General features: G+C 39.5%; 1 long non-coding RNA gene and 1 pseudogene across 5 annotated transcripts; both read left to right on the top strand.

Annotated features, from left to right (window-relative positions):
• The first annotated feature begins 3,814 nt into the window (after positions 1 to 3,814).
• On the top strand, positions 3,815 to 15,704 carry LOC136222501 (uncharacterized; annotated as a pseudogene).
• Positions 15,705 to 16,050: 346 nt separating this feature from the next.
• Positions 16,051 to 20,429, top strand: LOC136224728 (uncharacterized). Of its 5 annotated transcripts, none has more exons than XR_010686575.1 (6): positions 16,051 to 16,349; positions 17,426 to 17,873; positions 18,022 to 19,123; positions 19,562 to 19,888; positions 19,979 to 20,098; positions 20,185 to 20,429. It is a non-coding gene; the product is annotated as an uncharacterized lncRNA (long non-coding RNA). The 5 variants fall into 5 exon arrangements; XR_010686576.1 differs by having other exon boundaries at positions 18,007 to 19,123; XR_010686574.1 differs by having other exon boundaries at positions 17,426 to 18,162; positions 18,678 to 19,123.
• Positions 20,430 to 22,532: the final 2,103 nt, after the last annotated feature.

Raw genomic sequence — 22,532 nt, 5'->3', positions numbered from 1 at the left:
TCTTATCCTTCCTTTGACCTAATACACATCCTACAGCTAAGTCACTTGCATCACACATAATTTCGAAAGGTAGATTCCAATCGGGTTTCGATATTATAGGTGTACTGACTAAAGCTGTTTTCAAAGTATTGAAAGCTTGTAAACAATCCTTATTAAAATCAAAAGTGGAATCCTTCATAAGCAAATTAGTAAGTGGTTTGGAGATTACAGAAAAGTTCTTTATAAACCTTCTGTAAAAACCTACATGACCTAAAAATGATCTTACTCCCTTAACAGTGGATGGTGGGGGTAATTTTTCTATAACTGAAGTCTTTGCTCTGTCCACTTCTAAACCTTTTTCAGATATCTTATGACCTAAAACAATTCAGTGGGGTCATGATAATCAGAACCAGAAGTGATACTGAGCTTTTGTTTGATGTCAACTAGAGTGGTAGCCGAATTGCACGAGCTGAGTCCGGCTTTTGCAATTATTTCAGAAGCATACTTCCGCTGAGATAGAAATAGAGAGCCAGGAGAGTGAGTTACTAATATGCCCAAAAAATAGTGTAGAGGACCCAAATCTTTCATTGCAAATTCGGAGCTCAATTTTGACATGACTGAAGCCTGAAGTGTGTCAGATGAGGTGATTAGCACTATATCATCAACATACAGAAGTATGTATGTCGTGTCGGAGCCTTGTCTGTAGATAAATAAGGAGCTGTCAGATATGTTGTTGGAGAAACCGATTTGAATGACAAAATTAGCAAACCACTGATACCAGGCCCGAGGTGCCTGCTTGAGACCGTATAATGATTTCTGTAGCAGACAGACATGATCAGGATACCTGGAGTCCCGGAACCCCAGTGGCTGATGCATGTAAACTGTTTCAGTAAGATCCCCATGGAGAAAGGCATTTTTGACGTCTAATTGCCGAATTTTCCAATTTTTAGACAATGCTATGCTGAGGACAGCACGAATAGTGGCTGGTTTAACCATAGGGCTAAATGTTTCACCACAATCAACTCCTGCCAACTGTCCGGAACCATTCCCAACCAATCTTGCTTTATATCGCTCAAAGGAGCCATCCGACTTTGTTTTGTGCCTGAAAATCCACCAACTACGTATAATATTAGCACATTTTGGACGGGGTACAAGTACCCACGTCTTATTTGCAATAAGAGCCTCAAATTCATCAGTCATGGCTTGTAGCCAGTTTGGATCAGTTAATGCAAGAGAAGGTGTTTTTGGGAGCGGAGATATGGTAGGTTTGGTTAAGGTGGATAGATTTAGCATTCGACGAGGTTTATGGATGCCATGTTGAGCTCTCGTGGTCATTTTGTGATTGCTAACAACTTGCAATTGAGGAGAAGAGGCAGAAGGTGATGTATCAGCAGAAGTTTGTGATGTATTGGAGGGGGAAATGGAGGATGATACCGGCTCGGAGGACTGCGTTTGCGCTATGCGCGCAGACGAAGAGGCGGACAGATTGTGATTAGACGACAAGACGGGAGACGACTCGGACGAACTGTTTAGACTTGATGGGACAGCAAACGACACGGACAAACTGACGTGATTTGATTTTGGGTTAGACGACGCAGACGACTCGGTTGGACTGGAGGGAGTGACGGGTGACGCAGACGACGGTACGGATGCAACAGAAATGGGTGATGCGGATGACGGTACAGATGCAACAGAATTGGGGACCGTGTGAGTTCGAAATGGGACAGCGGGTAGGAAGTCGTTGTTCGACTCGATAGAAGTTTGCGGGGGAGATGTGCGATTTGGAGGCACGGTTGAAAACGGAAGGGTCGATTCGTCAAAAATTACATGACGGGATATGATTATCTTATTTCTAGACATGTCCAGACACTTGTATCCTCTATGATTAGATGGATAACCTAAGAAAACACATGGAAAAGAGCGAGAGTCGAGCTTATTTCGTGTTTGGGATGGAATTAGAGGGAAGCATAGGCATCCGAAGACGCGCAAGTGGGAATAGGTGGGTTCCTGTTTGTACAGAATTTTGGTGGGTGATTGGTATCCTAGAACTTTCTGAGGATATATATTTAGGAGATAGGTTGCTAACTCGAGAGCATGTTGCCAGAATTTAAGAGGAATAGAGGCATGATGCATTACTGTTCTAATCAGATTATTAATTGTGCGAATGGTACTTTCTGATTTCCCATTTTGAGGTGAGGTATACGGACAAGAGAACCAAAATTGCATTCCGTTTGTTTGACAAAATTGTTTAAAGGAATTATTATTGAATTCACCCCCATTGTCACACTGAAAAACCTTAATTTCTCTTTCAAATTGAGTTCGAACATATGACCGAAATATGAGAAAAGCGGAATAGACTTGAGATTTGTGGGCTAACGGAAAAGTCCAAAGAAAATTGGTGTGCGAATCTAAAAACAATACATAAAAACGATGGCCACCCGAGCTAAGAACGGGTGAAGTCCAAATATCACTATGAATTAAATCGAAAGGCATACAAGCAAAATTATTGGAGGACTGAAAAGGTAATTTTACTTGTTTTCCATTAATGCATGAAGAACAAACAGAAGTATCCTTAACTTTATTACAAGAAATCAACTTTTTATTGAGCAGGGCGTTCAAAACAGGAAGCCTTGGATGTCCTAATCTATTATGCCAAACGGCGGAAGACAAAGCAGTAAAGACAGAATGAGATGATGCGGAATTGTGGGTGCTAGAGGTGACTGGATATAGGGCGTCGGAACTCTTACATCTCATGATAGTAGTGCCCTTCCATAAATCCTTCACAGAAAAACCCAAAGGATCAAATTCCACAGAAACTTGGTTATCTTTAGTAAATTGACGGACATATATGAGATTTTTGATAAGATGAGGTGCATGCAAAACATTGGTTAACTTTAAACGGTGATGATTAGCATCTAAATATGCATTACCAGATCCACAAACAGGCATACAATGACCATTACCAACAATTATATTTTCATTGAGGTTCGAATTGAAATAAGAGGTGAGTGTACCTTTGTCAGCTGTCATGTGCGAGGTAGCTCCTGTGTCCATGTGCCATTGATCAGGAGGTGGAGCAAGTGTCATGGTGTGCATAGCTTCTGCAATATCGGTAGTCACATATAATGGTGATTCCATATGAAGGTGTGCTTGCTGCATGTGAGGACGAGGCCCTAAAATGCCAGATTGAGATGGCTGCCTACCTGAAGTAGGATAAGGACATGGAGGAGTAGCCCATTGTTGCGGTGGTGCCCATGGGTAGGTATATCCCCAAGGAGGAAGGGCAGCATGGCGATAGTGTGGTGGCTGAGTCGACCGGTAGTGGTGTCGACCGCCCCTGCCGTGATTAGAACGGCCACCGTGTCTGCCACCGCGGTAAGAGGAGGAGCCGCGATAATGCTCAGGTCGCGGAAAATTGTGCGACGGCGCACCCGTAGCTTCAGCGGACGACACAGTCAATGCAACTGGTTCAGATTGAAGAGAGTTCTTACTGGCACGAGCTGTTTCTTCTAGAATCAGCATGGATTGGGCTCTCTGAAAGGATGGAAGTGGATCCCCATGTCTAATTTGAGTCCCAACGGTATCATAAGCCTCAGTCAGACCGGATATAAGTTGTAGCACCATCTGATCATTGGTAACCGGACAATCCACATTTGACAGTTGATCAGACAAAGATTTGAGAAGCTTAAGAGATTACCCTTCATTACCATTCCCAGATGCATGCCTAATTGAGGAAGGAAGAAATAGTCTCATTCAAGATGAACTTGGTTATGATAGAGAGTTGTTGGAAGAAGAAAGTGATCATCTTATGTTGTCTTTAAATAGTGATAAAAAAATGGTGTTCGAAACAATTATCAAGGAAATTGGATCGAAAAATGGTGGATTCTTTTTTGTTTATGGATTTGGAGGAACTGGGAAGACATTCATATGGAGGACTTTGTCATCTTTCCTTAGAGCTAAAGGTGATATTGTCCTAACAGTAGCATCAAGTGGAATTGTGTCTCTCCTTATGCCTGGTGGTCGAACTGCACATTCTCGATTTGGTATACCCATACTAATCACTGAAGATTCTACTTGCAACATCAAACAAGGAAGCCCATTAGCTGAACTACTTATTAAAGCACAACTTATTATATGGGATGAGGCTCCTATGGTTCATAAACATTGTTTTGAAGCATTTGATAGGACTTTACGTGATATCATGCGCTTCCAAAATAGTAATAGCATGGCTTTGCCTTTTGGTGGAAAGGTTGTTGTTTTGGGTGGAGATTTCAGACAAATATTGCCTGTTATTCCAAAAGCTAGCAGACAGAACATAGTATAATCTACAATAAATTCATCTTACTTGTGGAGATACTGTAAAGTGTTGGTCCCTTGTAAGGTTGCAAGTATAGTTCCAAGGGGGGGGGGGGGGGTTAGGAACTATTTAAACTTTTTCGCAATTAGGGCAGACTTCTTTTTCTAAAGAAAAAGGTTTTAACAACGGCGCTGAGTAAATAGCAAGATATTGGCTTAGTCAACTGGTGACTAGGTCAGTTTCTTAGCTTGAGTCAAGAGATAGCACTTAGAGTCTATTCCTGAGCTCAGACGTTCAACGCGCACAACTCAACTTGACCTCTTTACTTGGTCAGTTTTTGGTTATTTTAAGCAAGCAATATAAATAAGGAGTTAAAGGTAAGAAATACTTCACTCAGCAGATTTATCCAGGTTCGTCTTCTTCTAAGTCTACGTCCTGTCCCCGGAACACGTTCCGAGATTTCGAATCCTCTACTGAGCTCTTTAAAGGTAGAGCCTCAAACCTTTTACAATATCAGCAACTGAGTATGACAAGAGTACCTTCCTCTATACCTCTACTCAATCCTAATCTCTCGCTGAGTACTAAAACCGAGTACTCAGCCTCTCCTTTCTATCTCTAGAAATGATAAGTGTTTTGTCCTATACAAAGATTTGCTAAGACACTTTAGACGATTGAAACAATCACTCTAGACTTTTACACAGATATAAGAATTATAGTGTAAGATTTTTCTTTGCTTCTTTGCTTGCAGAACTTGTAGAAATTTGGTCAGCGTAAGGGCTTGATCAAGTTCTGTGTTGAGTGAAGCTTCTGATGGCACTATTTATAGAGACGTCTGGGCATCGTGACTATATGTTGTTGTCATCCTGACTTGCTCAGAGCTCTCGGCCAATCAGAATTGTGTATCTTCTATCCTCGGTCAGCTCAGCAGACTGTCTCTCCTTTTATGGTAAAGTCAACTGGACAGCATACTGTGTCGTCTGAACTTTGCCCAAAAGGGAAATACTTTGTCTGGAAGTTTTGCTTTGCCAGCTGCTGTCTTATACGCTTTGTCGAGACTACTCAGCAGCTTCATCTTGAAGTTGTTCCCGAAGGTCTTCTAGATCCTTCCGTTTGCTGAGTTGCGTTTTGTTCAAAACGGCAACGTCTTGACATACGCGGGCTGAGTTGTACTGAGTTGTTTGACTTGGGCCTTGACTTCCGTATTGGGCTTGGGCCTTTTAATTCTTATGTCTTATAACAATTTTAACTCAACATTAAACAAACACATTAGTAGAATAAATCAAAGCATTTAAACTTAATGTGTTTAGAATATGTATTTTAAATTATACTTAAACAATTTTGTCAAATCAAAATTATGTGGAAAGGTGTTTCAACAAACTCCCCCATTTTGATGTTGGCAAAACTATTCAGCGAGAAACTCAGTATGAGCTCCCCCATAATAGTTGACCTAGTATAATTGAGCAAACTCCCCCGTAAGGGTTGAGCTACTGACTTAGTTTTACTCAAAACATTTAAAGGTTTAAATGAGTAAGTCTAAGGTTAGTTTTTCAGATATAGGTCAGCTATATCAACATATTCTATTTACTCAGTATTAAGCGGAAGGTTTAGTCATATAGAGCGCGCTGAGTAATTTGTTGTTCAATGAGTTCTTATCAGAATGTTTTATAAACACATAGGTCAATGTCAAACATGTTATCAGCATATCATTTAGTCAATAAATGTTACAAGTATTAAACATAGCTGATTTAATTGAAGATACATAATGACTCAGTACTTAATAACATATATCATAACTCAGGATTTGAATAAGAGATGCAAATATGATATATAGATAGAAGTCAGTAATTACACAGCAAAATTTTTTTAGATAAGGCAAATAGAATTACATTACAAGTGACTCAGTCTAAAACTGGGCTAGCCTATCTATTTCTTTTTCTTGTGTTGCGATGAATGACTTCGCTCATGCTGAGCTCTAGCTGCATGTTCTTTCTCCCCCATTTTGTCAACTTCAGGGAGTCTGAAAGCATCAGTTAATACAACGCGAGTCAGTTTTTGGGATAGCTCCTTAAGCTTCTCAGCGCTTTCATTTACGCCATCAAAAATGGAAACTCCATTAGCTGAGACCTCTTCGGGTACTTTGAGATCAGCAGCACTGAGCATATTTACGCTGAACGCTTGAGCTTTGCCTTGCCAGATAAGAGCTTCAGTAAGGCCAGAGAGTTCAGGTGTTGCACGGTTGTCAGCTGGATCTCAGCCAACTTGGCAATTGAATCCTGCTTAGCTTACTGTGCTTTGAAAGATAAGACGACGTTCAGCAGATCCTTGAGTCCCTTAACTTCGTTGAGAAGCTGAGTGACCTGGGAAAGCTGGGTGGTCTCAAGAAGTGAAGATCCAGCAGCAGGAGGAGTGGAGTGTTGAAGGTCTCTGATTAATGCTTGCACTGAGTCAATGATCTTTTTGCCGGACTCAGTGGCATTCAGATGGCTTTGTGAACCTTCAGGGACATCAGTATGACCGGAAGGAAGAGGAGTGAAAGGGGTAACCTGGTCAGTGACTGGAATAGTATGCTCAATCTGCACTTGAGTTGTAGGAATAGTTGATTGATCGACAGAGAGTTGAGTTGGAGAAGTTGTAATACGAATATTGTCTATGCTGACGGCAGAGGTGTGTGGAGTCAGCACCATGTTGATGTTGCAGAAGCATTGGGGATCGCATGTTCCTGTTGAGAAGAAACAGAGGGTTGCTTTTCCAATGGCGCCGATGTAGTGGAAGTGGATTGGCGTTTGAAAAACTTGAGTTTGACGGTAGAAGGGTCCTTAGTTGTCTTTGATACGACAAAGTCAGGAAGAGTTGGTAGTTGCACAAGAGGTTCACTAACTAGCTTCTCACTGGCCTTGACCAACTTTCGCCTTCTACGAGGTGGAGTGACAGTATTATCAGGTTCTCTTGAGTGAGAAGGGGAAGATTCTTGTTGCTCAGTATGAGGCTGGTCAGCTTGCTCTTCAGCTGGATCAACAGTGTGTTGGTCGAGTACTTGCTCAACTCCAGCAGCCAACTCAGTATCGGCATGCTCAACCTCAATCTCACTGGCTGTTTCCTCAGAGTCCTCAGCGTCATCCTGACCGCTGGCTTCTTCTTCTTCTTCTTCTTCAGTACTGTCACCATCAAGTTCTTCCTCAACTTGAGAGATGAAGTGATCATCTAGTTGAACCTCATGTTCATCATGCTCAGCTTCTGTACCTTGACACTGGGTGAAGTGAGAGTCACCCGGTACAATGAAGTCCGTAGGTATGGCGTTCAGTGGAGTCAGTGTTGAAGACTTCTGCTTCTTCTGAGGTTGTTCCACAGCTTCCTCAGTTCCAGGCTCACCTTGCCTGCTTCTTTTCTCAGCTGACTTCTGCCTCTTTGCTGGAGACTCAACGTTTTTGGTAGGAGTCTCAGCAGTTTTCCTCTTGCGAGAAGCTGGGGCCTTAGTCCTTCTTCCTTTCTTAGGCTCAGCAGTTCCCTCAGTTTGGCCAGCAGCAGCAGCAGCTTTACCTTTCTTCAAAGGCTATCCAAACTTCAAAGCTCTTAGCGAGGCTGCTGTGATCTCAGTTCCTCGATTCTTCTCCTCACCTTTAAGATCAACCTTATGGTCAATGAGGATTCTGGTGATGAGTGATCCAAGCCGCATCGTGCCAGTGCTTCGAAGGAAACCAGCAACGAGAAAGATCGGCATGTTGATGGGAGTGTACGTCAGCATGTGCCATATAAAGCACTGCTCGAAATTTGTTGCTGATGTAGTGCAGTTGATCTTCGGGTAGATGAAGTAGGTCAGCAAGTAGTGAGCCATCTTCTGGTGCTGACCCATTGATGAAGCTGACACTTCTCCTGAGTGACCCTCAGGTTTGCAAAAGTTGTGTGCATAGTCAGTTTTGTCCTGATCTCCCGATCTTCTCAGCCTTGCTCCCTCAGTTTTTAGCTTGAGAAGATTTCCTATGTAGAGAGGGTTGATGAAGATGGTTTTGCCTTTCACCTCAGTGCACAGGTAGTCAGTGTTGTCATTGGCAACTTTGAGGTTGTGGTAAAACTCCCTCACTAGGTCAGGATAGGTTTCATCCCTAACCGAAAACAGCTCCGTCCATCCGTTTTGTGAAATCCATTCGCAGAAAGGTTGTTCGTTCTGTACGAAGTGTTCGAAGACCCATCTAGAGGATTAAACATTCAGCATAGTAATTCACTCAGCATTCAAATTCATTTAGCACAGGAATTTACTGAAGAGGATTAAACATACCAATTGCTTCTTTCAGTATGCTGAACTGCTCACGGGCTAGTGGCTTCGTGAAGATATCCGCAAGTTGTTCGTCCGTTGGGACAAAGGTCAGCTTGATCTCACCCTTGAGTACATGGTCTCTAATGAAGTGATGTCTGATGCTGACATGCTTCATTCTGCTGTGTTGAATTGGGTTCTTTGAAAGATCAATTGCACTTTTGTTGTCACATTTGACTTCAATTGTCTTCGTTTGAACACCATAGTCTTCAAGCTGTTGCTTAATCCATAGGACTTGAGCAACACAATGACCAGCAGCAATGTACTCAGCTTCAGTGGTGGACAAGGCTACTGACGCCTTCTTTTTGCTGAACCAGGATACAAGACAGCTTCCTAAGAAGTGACATCCTCCAGAGGTGCTTTCTCGTTCTAGCTTATCCCGTCCATAGTCAGCGTCAGTGTATCCGATGAGTGTAAAATCATGAGTATTTGGATACCACAGACCTGCGTTCACTGAGCTTTGCAAATATCTAAGGATTCTTTTTACAGCAATGTAATGAGATTCCTTAGGGTTAGATTGATATCTAGCAGAGTAGAATACTGAAAACTGAATGTCCGGTCTACTGGTTGTTAAGTAAAGTAGAGAGCCTATCATACCTCGATATAATTTGCTGTCTACTGACTTACCATTCTCATCAGCGCAGAGGACAGTGTCAGTGCCCATAGGAGTGGATATTGGCTTGCAATTCTCCAAGTCATATTTCTTTAATATCTCCTTGGCATATTTGGCTTGACTGATGAAGATGCCATTCTTTCCTTGTTTAATTTGAAGACCGAGGAAGAAGTTGAGTTCTCCCATCATGGACATTTCAAACTCAATCTGCATTTGTTTGCTAAACTCCTTGCACATAGATTCGTTAGTTGCACCAAATATTATATCATCAACATAAATTTGGGCCAGCAGAGTATCTTTACCCTTTCTCTTAATGAATAAGGTTGTATCAGCTTTGCCCCTGACGTAATTTCTAGTCAGCAGGAAACTGGTCAGCCTCTCATACCAAGCACGTGGTGCTTGCTTGAGGCCATACAGAGCCTTTTTGAGTTTGTAAACATGGTTTGGGAACTTAGGGTCCTCAAAACCTGGAGGTTGATTTACATAAACCTCCTCGTTTATAACTCCATTAAGAAATGCACTTTTGACATCCATTTGGAATAATTTAAAGTTCATGTAAGATGCATATGCACATAGAATTCTAATTGCCTCTAGCCTTGCCACTGGGGCAAAGGTCTCACCGTAGTCAATACCTTCTTGCTGACTGTAGCCCTGAGCTACAAGCCTTGCTTTGTTCCTGACTACGTTTCCTTGTTCATCCATCTTGTTCCTGAAGACCCATCTTGTTCCGATGGTCTTTTGACTCTTTGGATGAGGCACTAACTCCCATACATCGTTTCTTCTAAATTGATCGAGCTCCTCTTGCATTGTGATCATCCAGAATTCATCGTACTCAGCTTCAGCGAAATTCTTCGGTTCTTGTACTGAGACGAAGGCAATATTGCTGAGGTACTTCCTGAGTTGATTCCTCGTCATCAGGGTATTCCCAGCAGAATCAAGGATTGCACTTTCTGAGTGCCCTCTTGGAATCCTTATCTCTTTAGGTAGATTTATGTCTTGTGCTGTCTCTGTTTCAACAATCTCTGCAGAAGTAGATGGGTCAGTAAAAGTAATCTTAGGTTCACTCTTACTCTTGGTCAGCCTTTTCGTGAATGACTCAGTAGCTGGTTCTTGGTCAGCGGTGGTTACTGAGTGTGGATCATCTTCGGTCAGCGGCTGGTATCTACCTGCAGGGTCAGTTTCGTCGAACTCTACATGTACTGACTCTTCTAAAACTTGAGTTCGCTTATTAAAAACTATGTATGCTTTGCTGTTTGTTGAGTAGCCCAAAAAGATAGCCTCATCAGCTTTTGAATCAAACTTTGCTAAGCTATCTTTGGTATTTAAAATAAAACATCTACAGCCAAAGGCACGAAAGTATCCAATATTTGGCTTTCGTCATTTCCAAAGTTCATAGGGGGTTTTCTTTAATATAGGTCTAACTAGAGCCCTATTAAGAATATAGCATGCTGTGTTAACATCCTCTCCCTAAAAATACTTTGGAAGCCTATGCTCATCCAGCATTGTCCTGGCTATTTCAACCAGAGTTCTGTTCTTCCTTTCTACAACCCCATTTTGCTGAGGTGTTCTAGGAGCAGAAAAATTATGGTCAATGCCGCTGGCTTCACAGAATTCAACAAACTTTTGATTTTTGAATTCTCCACCGTTATCACTACGGATGTGAGCTAATTTTAGGTCTTTTTCATTTTCAATTTTTCTAACCAAATTTGAAAATGTCTCAAAGGTCTCATCCTTGCTGGTCAGCAAGATAACCCACGTATACCGAGAGAAGTCATCTACAATGACCAAGGAAAATCTTCTTCCACCCAGACTCAGCGGCTGGACTAGACCGAAGAGATCCAAGTGTAGCAACTCTAACGGACGTTTAGTTGAGACAATATTTTTGCTGTGAAAAGATTGTTTGGTTTGTTTTCCAGCTTGGCAAGCGTAGCATAATTGATCTTTTTGAAATTTAAGTTCAGGCAGTCCCTCAACCAATTGCTTTCTTGCTAGTTTGGCCAGGAGGTCCATGCTTACATAACCAAGTCTCATGTGCCATAGCCAGGAATTTTCTTCCTTTGATACTAAGCACACTGTTTTTGAAAACTTTTTCTCTAAGTCTAGCATAAAGACATTATCTATCCGAGGGGCAGTTAAAATTAACTCATTTGTTTTACCCTCGTATATTTTACATCCAGTAGCATCAAATATAACTTTTCTCCCATTGTCACATAGCTGAGCTACGCTGAGTAAGTTATATTTGAGTCCGCTGACTAGGGAGACAGATTCAATAGTAGGATTACCTCCGATGGTTCCTGACCCTACTATCTTACCCTTCTTGTTGTCTCCAAAACTTACGCTCCATCCTCGTTTACGCTCAAACGTGATGAACTGAGTTTCATCACCCGTCATATGCCTAGAGCATACGCTGTCAATATACCACATCTTTGACTTCTCGGCACATCTCAGGCTTACCTGCAATGTAACTAGTTACTTTTAGGTACCCAATTCTTTTTGGGTCCTTGCTTGTTAGGTGCAATAGGTAAAGCATCATATTTTATTTTATGGCGACATACATGGACAGTATGGCCATTCTTTCCACAAAAGTCACAACTTCCCTTCTGTTTAGGATGTTTCACTGACTTGTCAGCACCCTAGTGCTGAGCGTGCCAGCACACCTTAGTGGTGTGTCCTAACTTCCCACAAAAGTCACACTGGACTTTTCGCTGGGGATTCCATCTCTGCTTGGTACCTTGGTACTGAGTTCTCAGAGGACTGTTTCTTTTATTTAGAACCTTTAGTTGGTTCTGGATAGTTGTGACGTCCTTACTCAGTTTCTTTGAAACTGACTGGACTTTAGAGACAGACTCATGTATGATCTTTATGTTATCATGCAGAGTTGTATTGTCCTGAAGAAGGTATCTGAGGTCACTCAGTTTGACCTCTTCCACTTCGTCACAGCGCCTGCTGAGTGCTCTAACTTTCTTATTACACTTCTTGACAAGTGTATAGAGATCACTCAGGGCATTAACCATATCGTTTCTGAGATGGGGAAGAGAAATTACCTCATTTGATTGCTCCTCGTCATCTGATAGGTCAGCATGCTCAGAGACGCATGGCTCAGCAAGTTCGTCAGCCATGAAGCATATCTTCGCTGACTCGGTGGCCTCAGTTTCTGTAGATGAAGACTCATCGCTGTCGCTCCAAGTAGCCACCATTGCTTTCTTCCCACTTTTCTTGTCTTTCCTCAGCATGGGGCAGTTTGACTTAATATGGCCAGTTTGATGGCACTCAAAGCATGTAATGGGCTTTGAGCTGTCCTTTCTGTATTTGCTGTCACTTGAGTCAGCCTTATACTTATCAAACTTTCTGTAAGGCTTTTTAGAGTATTTGTCACTCTTCCTGAATAGCCTTTTCATCTTTCTTGTGAACATAGCCATCTCCTCATCGTCAGTTGAACTCCCGTCAGTGGAGTCAGCTTTCATGACAAGGGATTTCTGCTTCTTGTCTTCAGATTTTTCCTTCACCTCAAAGTTTTTCATGGATATCTCATGGGTCAGCAATGAACCGATGAGTTTGTCATATTTGTAGGTGGTTAAATCCTGAGCTTCCTCAACTGCTGTCTTCTTTGCTTGCCAGTCTTTAGGAAGACTCCTGAGTATCTTTTTGACTTGTTCTTCCTCAGTGAAGATTTTCCCAAGTCTCTTGAGCTCATTAATGATGTTGGTAAACTTTGCATTCATGTCTGAAATGCCCTCATCATTGTTCATCTCGAACAACTCGTACAGTCTCATCTGCTGATTCACCTTGGACTCCTTTACTTTATTGGTTCCCTCGTAGGTGACTTCCAGCTTTCTCCAGATCTCTTGTGCCGACTCACAACCTGAGATTTTATTATATTCTGCAGCATCGAGCGCACAGTGAAGCATATTGATAGACGAAGCATGGTTTTGGAGCTTCTTAAGATCATCCTCTGTCCATTTGGCCTCAGCTTTTACAACTGTTTGGCCAGCCACAACCTCGACAGGTACAAATGGGTCTCGAACTATAGATAGCCAGGCACTCATGTTTGTAGCCTGAATGAAGTTTTTCATCCTATTCTTCCAGAAGGTATAGTTTGACCCGAAGAATAGGGGAGGCCTAGTAATGGACAGCCCCTCAGGCAGTATTTGAGTTGTTTGGTTTCCAGGGAGAAACCGAGTGCTGTTTTCGCCCATGGTAGGGATCAGCTCAAGGTTGTTAGACCTTTTAGAGTGAGCTTTTAAGCTCTAATACCACTTGTTGGTCCCTTGTAAGGTTGCAAGTATAGTTCCAAGGGGGGGGGTTAGGAACTATTCAAACTTTTTCGCAATTAGGGCAGACTTCTTTTTCTAAAGAAAAAGGTTTTAACAGCGGCGCTGAGTAAACAGCAAGATACTGGCTTAGTCAACTGGTGACTAGGTCAGTTTCTTAGCTTGAGTCAAGAGATAGCACTTAGAGTCTATTCCTGAGCTTAGACGTTCAACGCGCACAACTCAACTTGACCTCTTTACTTGGTCAGTTTTTGGTTATTTTAAGCAAGCAATATAAATAAGGAGTTAAAGGTAAGAAATACTTCACTCAGCAGATTTATCCAGGTTCGGATTCTTCTAAGCATACGTCCTGTACCCGAAACACGTTCCGAGATTTCGAATCCTCTACTGAGCTCTTTAAAGGTAGAGCCTCAAACCTTTTACAATATCAGCAACTGAGTATGACAAGAGTACCTTCCTCTATACCTCTACTCAATCCTAATCTCTCGTTGAGTACTAAAACCGAGTACTCAGCCTCTCCTTTCTATCTCTAGAAATGATAAGTGTTTTGTCCTATACAAAGATTTGCTAAGACACTTTAGACGATTGAAACAATCACTCTAGACTTTTACACAGATATAAGAATTGTAGTGTAAGATTTTGCTTTGCTTCTTTGCTTGCAGAACTTGTAGAAATTTGTTCAGCGTAAGGGCTTGATCAAGTTCTGTGTTGAGTGAAGCTTCTGATGGCACTATTTATAGAGACGTCTGGGCATCGGTCATTTCGAATTTCGAAATAACCGTTGGAGGGAAACGGCTATATGTCATTGTCATCCTGACTTGCCCAGAGCTCTCGGCCAATCAGAATTGTGTATCTTCTGTCCTCGGTCAGCTCAGTAGACTGTCTCTCCTTTTATGGTAAAGTCAACTGGACAGCATACTGTGTCGTCTGAACTTTGCCCAAAAGGGAAATACTTTGTCTGGAAGTTTTGCTTTGCCAGCTGCTGTCTTGTACGCTTTGTCGAGACTACTCAGCAGCTTCATCTTGAAGTTGTTCCCGAAGGTCTTCTAGATCCTTCCGTTTGCTGAGTTGCGTTTTGTTCAAAACGGCAACGTCTTGACATACGCGGGCCGAGTTGTACTGAGTTGTTTGACTTGGGCCTTGACTTCCGTATTGGGCTTGTGCCTTTTAATTCTTATGTCTTATAACAATTTTAACTCAACATTGAACAAACACATTAGTAGAATAAATCAAAGCATTTAAACTTAGTGTGTTTAGAATATGTATTTTAAATTATACTTAAACAATTTTATCAAATCAAAATTATGTGGAAAGGTGTTTCAACATAAAGTACTTCAGTTAACCGAGAACATGAGGCTTCAAAGTCGAGATTCAAATACTGATACAGAAGAATTAAGATCTTTTTCTGAATGGATCTTAAGCATTGGTGATGGAACAATTGGTGGGGAAAATGACGGAGAAGCTACATTCGATATACCCGAAGAATTACTCATCAAAGATGTTGATGATCCTATTGGAGCCATTGTCAAAAGTACATATCCAAGTATCATTGAAAACATTCAAGATCCAATATACTTACAAGAACGTGCAATTCTTGCACCTACATTGGATATTGTTAACAAGGTGAATGAGTATATGTTGTCTGGATGGCCAGGAGAAGAAATATGTTACTTGAGTTCATATTCTATCTGCAAAGTTGAAAGTCATTCAAATAGTCATGAAGATGTGTATACTCCTGAATTTTTGAATACTATTAATTCTTCAGGATTGCCGAATCACAAGTTCACATTAAAGATTGGAATACCTATTATGCTACTTCGTAATATTGATCAGACTCTTGGGCTATGTAATGGTAACCGATTGGTGGTAACAAAATTGGGAAAACATGTGATTGAAGCATCGAAAATTACAGGTTGTAACATTGGACAGAAGGTTTTCATACCTCGGCTTACTTTGACTCCATCAGACATCAGATTGCCATTTCGATTTCAACGAAGACAATATCCCTTAGTTGTTTGCTTTGCTATGACTATCAATAAAAGTCAAGGCCAATCACTTGCACATGTTGGAATATATCTTCCACGTCCTGTTTTTAGCCATGGTCAAATGTATGTTGCGGTTTCAAGAGTCACAACAAAAAAAGGATTGAAAATTCTTATTTGTGACGAGGAAGATAATACATCTAATTGTACCCAAAATGTAGTGTTTAAAGAAGTATTTAATAATACAGACTGATTCTTAAAATACAATTTGTTGAATTACTTTTATTTAGTGTACAAATAATTTTAAATTATTGTTTAAATAAATAAATTTAAAAAATTTATATATAAATAATTTTAATAGATAACATACTTGATTTTAAAATTTATTGTTAAAAAAATAAAATTTGTACATTGTACGGATCTACAGCTAGTTTTATCAAAAGACGGACCCAACTTTAATGGTCGCTCTAACCACTGCATCTGAACTTTAAAGACCACAATTTAAGTCAGTAATCTATTCAATTAAAATTAAAACAAAAATAAATTATTTATTAATATTAAAATCAATTCAAGACACTTTAATGCCCACTAGACCCCTCTCTTCTAATCTCCTCATTCGACATTTCCTCTCTCCAACCCTAATTCTTCCATTCGACTCCCTCTTTTAATCTCCCTCACTCGGTTGGTGCTGGTTCTCGATCCCTTCTTCTAATCTCCCTCGCTTGTTTGCTGCTAGCTTGTGGCCATTGCAGCTGCTGGAGACTGTTGCTGTTGACACTAGAGGAGGAAGAGAGATTGATTAGGGTTTCAGACTGCACATTTGAGTTCAGAGACCTGATGAGGCTTCAAGGGGACAGCGGCCAACAAGTGAGTTTTCAGGCAACAGAACACTAGGAAGGTGAGATGAGTTCGTGATATTCATATGTTTCTTTCTCTGTTCTCTTTCAATTTCTGGTCTTTTAAGTCTTTTTTTTACGTATCTCAAATTGAATTCAAGTGACCATGAAGAAGATCAGAGTGTATGATTCCAAAAGACTTCTCAAGCAGCACTTGAAGGATCTCTCCATAATCAATCTCAAGATCTGCTCTGCTTTTGTATTTTTTATGTGTGAAAACCCTAACTATATTCTCTATTTGTAACTCAGGGTATTTATAAGTGTTGGCTAGTAGCTTGATGCTTATTGATTAAGTGTTATTCTATTGTTTGAAATAATCTTAAATTGATTTAGAAAGCATGATCTAGAGTTTCACATGGTGGAATTTTTCATATATAAGATTTAGAGTTGTGGTTCAAATTTTGGGTATAGGTAAGGAAGTGTCTTGACTTGTGCAGGTAGCTAGTGGTGGGACCTTGATTGAAAATATAATTAACTGAATGTAAATTAGTAGTCCTCATATGATGAAATCCCAATATAGTTTTTGTGCAACAGAATTGCAAATATAGTTTGTGTGACACATAATTGAAAATATAGCATGTATGATTTCTCATTCTTATTTGGCTATTAATATTCTGTTCATTTGTTTTCTTTCTTTTATAATTGGCAACTTTCTTGGCTACATTCTGTTTGTCTAAGTAAGAAATTCATCGATCTTTCTGATATTGTCGATTATCAGTTTGGAAGATATAAATAGAGAGTTGAAGGTGCATACTATTTGTTCCCTGTTTTTCTATTTCATCAGTAATATTCTATTGAGTCTAAGTTTCCCCATTTTTTCTGTAGCTTGTAAGAATGATAGGCAAGTAAATACGTTTCATGTCTAAATAATGTCATTTTCTTTTGCAGAGCCTATTGTTATACTTATCATTTAAAGCTAATTTTTTCTTAAATTTTTGGTGCAACTGTGAACTGTTAGATAATGTCGTTATTATTTTCAGCAATGAATCATAATCAAACCTAGGTAGCATGAATTTATTGATAAAACTTGTCGTGGTTATTGAATTGTTGATATTCTTGTTTTGCATCTATTATTAAGGTGTTGAATTTGATGATGAGAAAAAGCTTGGGCATCGTTGTTTTTGTTGCCTTAAGACTTGTGGAGAATGGTGGCGTTCCGCAGTCTGCAACTCCAGAAACTCTCCTTAAAGCGGCTATTCATGTTATTAGTTGTGAGTATCAGGACAAAATAGAATGAGGAAATGAGTGCTGCTTTCATTCATATGCTTATTGGATTCAAAATGCATGCCCGTTGTTGGCCATCAATTTACTGCATGCGCAAGCGTCATGCCTTTAGCCTTAGACGAGTTCGGTAGGCCATTTAAAATCCTAAAAGGGAAGGAAAAGAATACTCGATTGAGAGGTATTGAAGCTTAAAAACCTAACGTTTGGGTCGGAAGGGTTGTTGCTCGAATTCTTCGTACCTCTCTTGGTCCTAAGGGCATGGAAAAGACTTCAGAGTCCCAGCAGTAGTGATGTCGCTATTAGTAAGTTAATTTCTGTCTCATCCTTTCCTTTTGTTCATTATATGTTTAGCTTAGTTGGTTTGATTTTTTAGTTACTTTTATTCGCTATTATGGTTTGTTGCTTTGTATGTGTGTTTAGAGTTAATTTGAGCAGTTCGAGCTTGTATAGGTGGGATTGATTAAATTATGAGATAAAAAACTAAGCCGCCCACGGTAGAAATTATGCAACTGTCACCAGAAAATATCAAAGTTCAATCCTGTTCCAAGTGGTATTCTTGGGATTCTCATCACAGATGTTCCTAAATTAATGGTAAAATCCACATCTCTTATCATTTTCCAAAAGCTGGGAGCATCATGTTATTTTTTAATGTTTTTGGGATCATTCGAATGCTTCATGCTAGAGTTAGTGTATTTTGATTCTATGAATCTTCGAGTTGTTACTTTTATGCCATTAAAGTTTGAATCATGTAGTGTATTTGGTGTTTCTTATGCTTTGGATTTGCTAAAGATAATTGTTCCAAGATGTTATTGATTATGACAACATTTGGGCTGCCTGCTCTTAAACCAGATATCTTAGCTTATGGCTCTTATTTGGGCTGCCTGCTCTGTATGTACTATGAAGTAGTAGTTTTAGTGTTCTACATTTTGGAATTTCCATTCCCACTTCCAAAAGATGTGCAGTTCATGCCTCAGAAACATGTAGTCAAACTCTTTCCTGATTGTTTTAACTATCATGTCTTCTGCTATTAAGAGCATTACCTAGAGAACAGATAAAGTTTTACATTTATGTTATGCTTTTGTTGTTGCTGCTTTCATATTTTGCAGTCCTCATATGAAGTTTTCCATTGGATTTTCTTCAAGATACAAGTGTGTCCTGTAGACACTGCCTAGAGCTCGTTGAATTGGTTAATAGGGATGGGAAGTGGACAACATGGGTTCTGCTCATGATTTTTCCTTCTACAAAGAAATATGTATTTTCAACTAACCATCTAAATTACCCGCAAGTTCACCAGAAATTTGAAGTAGAGACTCATGCTAGCATCTTCTATTTTTCAGATAACTCACACCATTCCTTTTGTGGTTAGAATATTGAACCACACTCTTCAGACGCAACGCAACTAATTCCACAACATAATGGAGAGGTAGACCTTTTGACAACTTAATACATGTGGCTTTTATAGTCTTGCATACTGGCTTGTGCTGGTTGCAGCTGTCGAGGGCTATGGCTTCTTATACCACGTAGAGGACAAGAGATCCGTTTTGGGTTTCAGGTAATTCTTCAGGTCTGTGTTTTCCATGGTTTCCTATTCTTTTTGTTCTACTAAATATCTTTTGGATTTTGGTTATTAGTTGTAGTCTAGAAAAAAGCTTGTGGTTTTTTAGTTATAGATAATTAATTGATTTTAGTCTACATTGAATGAGAATCATTTGGGGTTAGCATCAGGTGAATAGTAATTTTATTAGCTGGTTTACTGGTCATTCCTCTTTTCTGAAATTAATTGGTTTTGTATTTATTATTGTTGTTGATTAGCTTTAGTTTTGTATCTATCGCTAAGTTCTTACTCCTCAAGATACCACTGTATTCCTCTTTCATTTCCTTCTGTTTTGCTGATTAATTCCATTAATTGTGTACTTCCGTAATCTAGATTTCGGAAACAATTACCCCTAAATTGATTAATGTGTTTGGTTTCTCTTTGATTTTTCCATAGAAATGTGGGGGGAATGTAAGCTCCCAACAGGAATTTAGATATGCTTTGAAGGAAGTTCTAGATGCGATGTTGAAAAAGGCTCCAATGAGAGGACCAAATTAGCGAGGATTTGCAGCAAAGAGAGCAACTATATTTGGTGCTACATCTTATGGCATGGATAGTTGCTAGAAGATTCTAGACAAAGAGTTGTGTGAAATCTGCCCTCTCTTGTTGTTTCCTCTGTATTGTCTTGCCTTTCATCAATGCAAGCTTGCATTCTGAATGCTGGATATTTTCTCCATTGTCCTGATTTCGCTTTCGCCAAAGAATCCTCATATGATAACAGAGGTTCGTGATTAGTTGCCGAATCGTTGTTGATGTTTGATTTTGAGATTTTTTGCCTCTTGTTTTTCAATTCGTTCCCTCTTACTCTTGCAGAAGAAGTATATACATATATAGTATTTTTTATGGTATGCCAATGGTTTCTATAACTGCAATTTGTTGGTCTGTGGTCTGGCAAACACACCTAGAAACCAAAGAACATAAAAATTTTGAAAGGTAATTAATTAAGCAAATATGTGTCATGTGGTGATATTTAGTAAGTGAATTGAAAAAAGAATGACTTGTTTCACTCATTTTTGCAGGGGTGGAGGACTTGCAATTGTTAGATGAAGGGCTGCACTTCTTACAGTTCAAGCATGCAATTTGGTAAGTTACAGAACAACTTTAGTTAAGCCTTGACCTCATCTTATTTAGTAAGTTGCAGAACAACTTTAGTTTCAGGAATAGAGGTTGTTGTATGCAGAGTTCATATTATTTATCTTGACGTTAAAGCTAGCAATATTCAATTAGACTTAAGATGTAAATGTTTTCATTCTTTGTTTGCCTAGTGATATTCAATGTTTTTTGGGGTTGTTTTATGAATTACTTGTTTTTTATTTATTTTTCAATGTTTTAGTCATGCGTTAGATACTTAATAGTTTAGTTATTTTCTCAATTGGGAAGGACTCTCTTCAATCCAAATTTAATATTGTGTTTTTTTGTGCAAATTAATTAATTTTAAAATAAGAAAAATATATTCAGTTTAACGACGGAAACATGTGTCGCAAAGTATGTCTATTCCGTCAGTACAGAAAGTTTCGGGAATAAATCAGAAGAACAGTTAACGACCACATTTTTTGTGTTTGCGACTGAATATTTAGTGTGTAATTTTGCGACTGAACAGCAGGTCCTTGACTATAATAGAAGGTGTTGCTTGGAGAAGCTTTCTAGACTTAAATCTACCATACCATGGTATTCAATGGAAGTTTAAAAGCAAACCAAGTTTTTAGGCCAAGTTATTTAGCCAAACAATAATGATATTGAGAAAAAACCGAAAAGAACAATACTTTCATTTCCAATATCAGTCTTCGGCCTTAGTTGGTCAAAGCATAAATTGAATCATGTGAAATAAATAATGATATATCAAATATGGTCTGAAATGGTGGACACTAACTCCTTAATTTCATTGGCTTAATACCAATTGAAAAAAAAGTTATAAACTTTATTCTTCTTCGGATCAAAACTAAAATAATTATGCTAAAATTGACGGTGAGGACTAATATAATAAAAATGGATGTTTAGATATAAACTCGAACATTAAACTTGGATTGATTTTTAGGTATCAACTGAGTCATTTTTGAAATTAGTTGGTATTAAAACTTAGTGAATCTAATTAAATTTGTCAAAATTTACCAATTGGAGTGTTGGCCAACTTTATGGACCTTTTGACTCTTAATTCAATACAAATATAGACTAGAGAAGGAGATGGCTACTGTACCCGCACATACTTGGTACTATCTGATCCTAATGGAATTACCCATACTATATATAAAAAGGATATACCATAAGTATGAGCTTAAATCCCTAAAATATGATTATTTGATTCAGATGGACCTGATTGAATAAGGAGAGTTATTAGTTAGTGTTTATGTCCCGTCTTCTTACCAGGGGCGAATCCAGGATTTCTGTAGAATTCAAATACTCAGTGAAATTCTAATTGATGTTGGCTGAATATAAAAGTTGTACATGAAGTATACGGTTACAAGAAAATAGGAAGAGATAAGTTCTTGAATTCAAAATACAAGGCGTTTAAATCTGGCTTATCTACAGGTTAAAGAGGAATGACCATAATATCCTTATCACCCCCCCTCAAATTGACGCTGGTGAAACTGTCAATTTGGACCGTAATAGTTGGAACCTTGATTTGGACAAGGGCTTAGTGAGAATGTCAGCTGCTTGATCAAGGGTGGAAGGGCCTTTCGTGATACTTTATCACGGACAAAATGGAAATCAATTTCCAAATGTTTTGATCTGTCGTGAAAAATAGGATTTGCTGTCAAGTAAGTTGCTCCAAGATTGTCACACCAAATGACTGGAATTGTGGAAGAGCCATAGCCAATTTCATGCATAAGCATGTTCAACCATAAGACTTCAGAGGCAAGAGATGCAAGAGCTCTGTATTCGGCCTCAGTGGTGGACCGAGAGACAGTGTGCCGTTTTCGGGAGCGCCAAGAAACCAAATTCGGACCAACAAAAACAGCAAACCCTCATGTGGATTTGCGATCATCAATGTCACCGCCCCAGTCAGCATCAGAGAAACCAAATATCAAGTGTCTTGCCACGACGAAAGGTTATACCAAGAGAGGGAGTCGATTTGAGATAGCGCAAAATACGCTTTACTTCCTTCCAATGTTCAAGTGTGGGATTGTGCATATATTGAATGACTTTGTTAACCGCAAAGCTAATGTCAGGTCTCGTGATTGTTGCATATTGCAGGCCGCCAACAATACTTCTATAGAAGCTTGGGTCAGTAAATGGCTCACCAACATCACGGCTGAGCTTTGTACTGGTGCAAGATGGGGTGGAAATGCCCTTGGACTCATGCATCTTGCTCTTGAGTAAAAGATCAGAGATATATTTCTGTTGGCACAAGTGTAAGGAAGTATCCCGC

The sequence above is a fragment of the Euphorbia lathyris genome, chromosome 3, assembly GCF_963576675.1.
Source record: "Euphorbia lathyris chromosome 3, ddEupLath1.1, whole genome shotgun sequence".
Classification (NCBI taxonomy): Eukaryota; Viridiplantae; Streptophyta; class Magnoliopsida; order Malpighiales; family Euphorbiaceae; genus Euphorbia; species Euphorbia lathyris.
Note: the sequence above shows the minus strand (reverse complement) of the source record. Positions and strands in the feature narration are given on the sequence as shown.